Here is a 6781-nt window from a genome sequence, read left to right on the forward strand (position 1 = left end):
TTTGCTTGGAAAAGGCCTTCAAGAGCATCCAGTCCAACTGTCCCTGACCCCCTCAGGGCTGGTGCCAAACCATGTCCCTCAGCACCACCTCTCTGCCTCTTGGAAACACCTCCAGGCAGGGGGGAGTCAGCCTCCTGTTTCTCAAAGCAAGGATGGACAAAGCCTCTCTCCTTGAACCACCAGCAGCTTTGGCTCTCCTCCTCTAGCCCTGACCTGCCTGCCTTGCCTGGCTGGTTGCTGCTCCTTGCATTGACCTTTCCCAGGAAGAGGCAGCCCAGCAGAGCAGGGACAAGCTCTTGGCTCTTACTCAGAGGGCTGTGCTGATAGGAAAAGAAAACTGAATCTGGATCCCCTCCTGACAGAGCCAAGAGAGGAGAGTTCATAACCTGCCTGCATTTAACACACCTCTGGGTACTAAGTGGAGTGGTTTCTTTCCGATGCTTTTCCTGACACTGCTGTCCAGCCAGAGCTTCCTGGGCAGGGAAACCTTCTTCTCAGCTTCCAAGGTCAAGATGAGGTCCACTGAGATCACTGCTGGAGGCTGTCTGTTCCCACTGGTGATCAGAAGAGTTATTGCAGGGCTTCCAGGATTCCTTTCCACACTTACAGCCACACCTGACAACAAAGAGCAGGCTGCTTGGTGTCTGCATTCGTCCAACAGAAGCTTCCTTGTTTGAAGAGTGCTGAAGGGGGCAGGGGAGAGGGATTGCAAACCAGTCAGAGCCCAGCCCTAGGCCCAGGCACTGCCTCTCTACCTCCAGGCTGGGGATTTTAACTAGAACAGGAGGAAGGCCTCTGGAGGAGCTGTCTGGAGCAGGAAGCTCTCCTGGCACTGCTCTTTGCTTGATGTTCTGTGGCTGCAGGGTCAGAGCTACACTGCTGCTCTGCAGCCACCTGCTTCACTCCTTGGAGACAAGGAGAGCAAAGAGATTGGGCCATGAGGTTTCTGGGGGCTTAGGAGAAGAGGAGCAGCCTGCAAGCTGATTTCTGTGCAGCCTGACATCACACACTGGGTCTCTAGAACAGCTCCAGGTACGGAGAGGAGGGGAGGGGAGAGGAGGGGAGAGAGCAGGTTGGAAGAGACCTTTGAGATCATCCAGTCCAACCTATCACCCAGCACCATCTGATCAACTCCACCATGGCACCAAGTGCCTCATCCAGGCTCCTCCTGAACACCTCCAGGGATGGGGACTCCACCACCTCCCTGGGCAGCACATTCAAGTGGCCAAATGAAAGCTCTTCCTCTGGCCCCCAGCTCAGCACCTGGCTCTTTGGACACAGCTGATAGATCCCAGACACACAGGTCGAGCAGGGGGCACCAGGCACGGGCCAGACCTCTTCAGGGTCATTGTTTCCACGCAGAGAGAGGAGCAAAGGCTTAACCACATCAGATGATCAGCTCCCAGCCCTGTGTGGTGGCTCTCAGCACAAGAGCAAGCTGGAGCCAGGGGCACAGGAGGGCCTCCCCTTCCAGCTCCCTTGCCACAGAGAGAGGCTGGAGGCAGAGCTCAGCTGCTGAGCAAGGCAGTGCCCTGTGAGCACTGCTGCCTGGAGCTTGCTCAGCCAGGCCTTACCTGGGATTTTTTCTCCTGCTTGTTTAAGAAATCCTTTAGTTTTCACTTTTTGTTTGATAATTCCTCTCAGTGCATTCAGCATTTTGCAGGCTGATAGCTTTTGATCTTCATCCAAAAACTCCAGCAAATAATTCTCCTTTGGAACTCCTCCTCTGAAGGTTAGGTCAAAAAAGACTCCAGAGCCAGCCCTGGGAGACAGCACAAGAGCCTCGACAGGCATCTCCAGCGGCACCTCAAACTTGTTTGGTTCAGAGACCTGCAGAGCACAAGAACACAGCAGTCAGCCTCAGCCTGGGGCTCTGCTCTTTAGGCTTTATGCCTGGCACACTCCAGGAGGGACAGCCACCCTCCAGGCAGCCCTGGCCAGGCTGAGTGGGTGGGCAGGCAAGAAGCTGATGAAGCTCAAGAGGGGCAGGTGCAGGGTCTTGCACCTAGGAACACACAACCCAGGAGTGCAGCTCAGACTGGGCTGCACCTGGCTGGAAAGCAGCCCTGTGGAAAGGCACCGGGGGGGGCTTGGTGGGTAAGAAGCTCAGCCTGAGTGCACAGTGTGCTGCAGGGGCAAAGCAAGCCAACAGGGGTTGGGGTGCATCAGGAAGGGCAGCAGCAGCAGCAGAGATAAGGAAGTCCTTGTCCCAAGCTGCTCAGCACCTGTCAGACACCACCTGCTGCCCTGCCTGCAGTTTTGGTGCCTGCTGTACAAGAGAAGGTGCAGACAGGCCAGAGAGAGCCCAGGGGAGGGCCAGGAGAATGGTCAGAGCACTGGCAGCCCTGCCAGCTGAGGAAAGGCTGAGAGAGCTGTGGGGGCTCAGCCTGCAGGAGGGAAGGGCTAGAGGAGGCCTTATTGCCATGGACCAGTCCACGAAGAGTGCCAGGAGGATGGAGACTGCCTTTGTGCAAGGAGTCCCATGGAAAAGACCAGGAGTGAAGGGCACAAGCTGGGCAGATTGCCACTGGACTCCAGAAATGCCTCCCAGTGAGAACAGTCAGAGACTGGAATCGCCTCCCAAGGGCAGCAGTGGAGTCCCCTGCACTGCTCAGGTTTAAGGCTCAGCTTGCCAGGGTGCTGGGCCAGCTCAGTTCAATGACACTGGCACCTAGAAAGCTTGGACAGGATGGTCCCTGGGGTCCCTTCCAACCTCACCTCCTGTGCTTCTGTGTTCTGAGCCACACATAGAGCCGGGTATTAGCCATCCTTCTGCCCCAGCAACCAGCGGTGGGTAAGGAAAGTTGCACCACAGGAGGGGAGGGACCTCTGAAGATCAGCCAGCCCAGCCCCCCTGCCAGAGCAGCATCCCCCAAAGCAAACCACTGCTGTGCCTTTGGGAAGCAGACACAAACCCAAACAACGACAAACTGCCCTCGAAACCAAACCTCCTTTCTTTGCCTCCCCGTTCGCTTTGCAGGAGAGTTTGTTGTTCTTGTCGGGGCTTTTCTTGAAGCTGTCGCCGCCTCTGGCTTGCTCGCAGCTGGAGCTGCCGCCAGAGACACGAAGGTACTGCTGCGGCTGCTGCTTTGGGGGACGCCTAGGAGCTAGAAACGGGCGGAAGGCGTGCCGTGCCGGGCCGTGCCGTGCCGTGCCGGGCCGTGCCACTGCCCCTCCCCTGGCCCCGTGCTCCCCGCGGCCGGCAGGGGCTTGCTGCGGCTGCAGCGCCAGTCCCGCTCGGGCAGCGGCGCTTGCTGACCGCGCGTCCCTTCCCCTGGCACTCGCTCGGCGACTGCCCGAGGGTCTGCTGGCAATTAAGGCAGCAGCCGGCAAGGGCTTTCCTCGTAGGGAAGGGCTGGCTGGCAGCTGGCGGGGCTGGGCAGGAGCCCCGCGAAGCCGGCGAGGCTGCCGGGCTCCACCTGCCGCCACGAAGGCACCGTCCCGCCCGGCGGCCCCGCAACCCACCTTGGGGAGCCAGCAGGAGACGCCGGCTTCCGGGACCTCGATGGATACGAATTTCTTCTTCTGGTTGCGGAAGGCCTCGATCAGGATCGTCACCACCTCTTTCACCAGCCCCGACGCCTCGCACACTTCCCGGCGGTTGGGGCTGATCCGCGGCAGCAGCTGACGGAGAGTCGCCGCATAGCGCCGGGCGGCCACGGGCGCGGCAGCGGCCGCCCCGTCGGGCACCGCCGCTCGCCTCTCCGCCGCCCGAGGCGCCTCTCCCTCGTTCGCCCCCGGGACGGACGACGAGCTCCTGCCGTCGGGCACCGCCGCCCGCCTCTGTGCCGCAGGGGCTCTGGCGGCTGGCTCCCTGCCCCGAGGGGCTGGCGGCGCCCTTCCGCCGTTCGCTGCCGGGCTCCTGACGGTAGAAGCTGGCCGCGCCGGGCGGCTGCGCCCTGCGGGGCTTCCGCTCCTCCGCGGCTGCTGGAGGGTCGCGGTGCCGCCCGGGCTGCTGCCGTCCCGCTCCCCTCTGCCGCTGGCGCCGCTGGCACCGCTGGCGTCTTCCGCTTCCTCCCCGCTTCTGAGGGGCGGCGAAGGTGGCACCACCGCTGGGGGCATTTTCCTGCCTCTCTCCTCAGGGAAGTTCCTCTCCCACGCAACTGCCCCCCGCCGAGCAACCGAGACGGCTCCGCTGCGCTGCGCTGCCCGCTCCTGCCCGACGGTTCGCCCTCGAGAAAGTTCCGACGGCGACTGCGCGGCCGGGCAGGGCTGCGACGGGATGAGCTGGCGGGCGATGGGCTGGGTTGGGCTGCTCCCGCCGCCCTCCAGTGGCTCGTTTCCCCGTTACCAGACGGCCCCACCCGTCGGCGAGGCAGGACGAGCAGCACCGAGGCGTGTCCGTCGGTCCCGTGGCTCGGGGAGGTGTCTTTCGGTGGCGTCGGGAAGGGCCCGCTACAAGCGCAAGGTGCGGCGGGGGGGCAGGACCTGCCTGTGGGAGCCCCGCTGAGGCCGGGCAGTGACAGAGCTGCTGTGTGGGGGCGGCCCTGGCACTGCCCTGTTGAAGGAGACCCTCACGCTGCGCAGGCACAGCCGCACTGAGTCCGGCCGCGGGGGCAGCTGCCGCTCCCGGCGGCGGGGTGGGGTGGGAGGAAGCCAACGAAGTGGTGGGATCAGAGCTCTTGAGGCGCTGCAGAGGGTGGAGGGGGTTGGTTAGTTGATAAATGTTTCCCTAACTAACCCTCCTGTGCCTTTTGCAGGGGGGTGACACTCTAATGCAGGGTAAGTTAGAGTCAGAGTATCATAGCACCATCCCCCCCAGTCCTATCACTGCCTGAGATCCTGAGCAGTCCCTCCCCAGCCTCCTTGGAGCCCCCTGCAGATCCTGGAAGGCCACAATGAGGTCTCCTGGGAGCCTTCTCCTCTCCAGCCTGCACAGCCCCAGCTCCCTCAGTCTGTGCTCACAGCAGAGCAGCTCCAGCCCTCTGCTCCTCCTCGTGGCCCTTCTCTGGACACCTTCCAGCCCCTCCAGATCCCTCTTGTAATAGGGGCTCCAGAACCTCCCTGGATCACCCTGTGAGGCCTTGCTCCCCCCCCACCCTCCACGGCTGCAGGCATGCTCAGCCTGTGTCCTTCACAGCAAGCAGGGCTCCTGCTCAGAGCCAGCTCAGGGACTATCAGAAGAGACTTTTGCTTGTCTGGGCTTGTGCTGTGCAGAGCCCCAAGGGTGCTGCTGGGGAGGCAGGCAGCTCCTCATCCCTCCCAGCCACAGCCTCCTCTGCCCACCAAGCCCACTCCAGCCCCCCCCAACATTTCACCACCCTCAGCTGAACCCTGGGGAGCTGCAGTTTGTGATCCAGACAAATCTGTGCTGCTCTCTAACAGCCACTGAGCTGCTCAGCACCAAGAGGGCACAGGGACAGAGAATCAGAGAATCAGTCAGGGTTGGAAGGGACCACAGGGATCAGCCAGTTCCAACCCCCCTGCCATGGGCAGGGACACCCCACACTAGATCAGGCTGCCCAGAGCCTCAGCCAGCCTGGGCTTAAACACCTCCAGGGACAGGGCCCCAACCACCTCCCTGGACAACCCATCCCAGGGCTTCACCACTCTCATGGGGAAGAACTTCCTCCTCACCTCCAGCCTGAATCTCCCCACCTCCAGCTTCATTCCATTCCCCCAGTCCTATCACTGCCTGAGATCCTGAGCAGTCCCTCCCCAGCCTGCTTGCAGCCCCCTGCAGATCCTGGAGGGCCACAATGAGGTCTCCTGGGAGCCTTCTCCTCTCCAGCCTGCACAACCCCAACTCCCTCAGTCTGTGCTCACAGCAGAGCAGCTCCAGCCCTCTGCTCATCCTCCTGGCCCTGCTCTGGACACCTTCCAGCCCCTCCAGATCCCTCTTGCAATAGGGGCTCCAGACCTGGAGGCAGTACTCCAGGTGGGGTCTCAGCAGAGTGGAGCAGAGGGGCAGAATCCCCTCCCTGCCCTGCTGGCCACACTTCTCTTGCTGCAGCCCAGGCTCTGCTTGGCTCTCTGGGCTGCAAGTGCTCCCTGCTGGCTCCTGTTGAGCTTCTCCTCCCCAGGTCCTTTTCTTCAGGGCTGCTCTCCAGCCAGTCCCTGCTCAGCCTGGATCAGTGCCTGGGATTGCCCTGCCCCAGCTGCAGGACCCAGCCCTTGCTCTTGTTGAAGCTCCTGAGCTTGGCTTGTGCCCAGCTCTGCAGCCTGTCCAGGTGCCTCTGGATGGATCCCTTCCCTCCAGCTGTCTGCTGCCCCACACAGCTTGGTGTCATCAGCAACCCTGCTGAGGCTGCACTCAGTGCCACTGTCCCTGGCACCCACAGAGATGTTGAACAAGCCTGGTCCCAGGACTGATCCCTGAGGGACTCTGCTTGTCCCTGGCCTCCGCTGGGACATGGACCCATGGACAGCCACTCTTTGGCCATCAAGCCAGTTCTGTGTCCATCTAGTGCTCCATCAAACCCCTGTGTCACCAGCCTGGAGACCAGGATCCCCCTGCAGGCACAGCTTTGATTTGTTCCTGCATGGTTTTTAGCCCAGCCTGGAGCTGGAAGCAGCTCTCTAGGTGAAGGCTCAGGGATCTGACCCAGGTTGCCAGTTTTGTTCACCATCCCTGGAGCAGCCATGGCACTTTGGGCCACGGCCTAGTGGCCAGGGAGGTGCTGCCTGGGTTGGACTTGCTGCTCTTAGAGGTCTTTTCCAGCTTTATACTGGCTCAGGTTCTGTGTGGAGGCAGCTGCAGGCAGATCCCGGATTAGTGTTTCTGGCTGTAATTTCAGTACAATTAACTGTTCCAGGGCCTGGCTTTGCACAAGCAGGGTTG

The sequence above is a fragment of the Dryobates pubescens genome, chromosome 6, assembly GCF_014839835.1.
Source record: "Dryobates pubescens isolate bDryPub1 chromosome 6, bDryPub1.pri, whole genome shotgun sequence".
NCBI lineage: Eukaryota > Metazoa > Chordata > Aves > Piciformes > Picidae > Dryobates > Dryobates pubescens.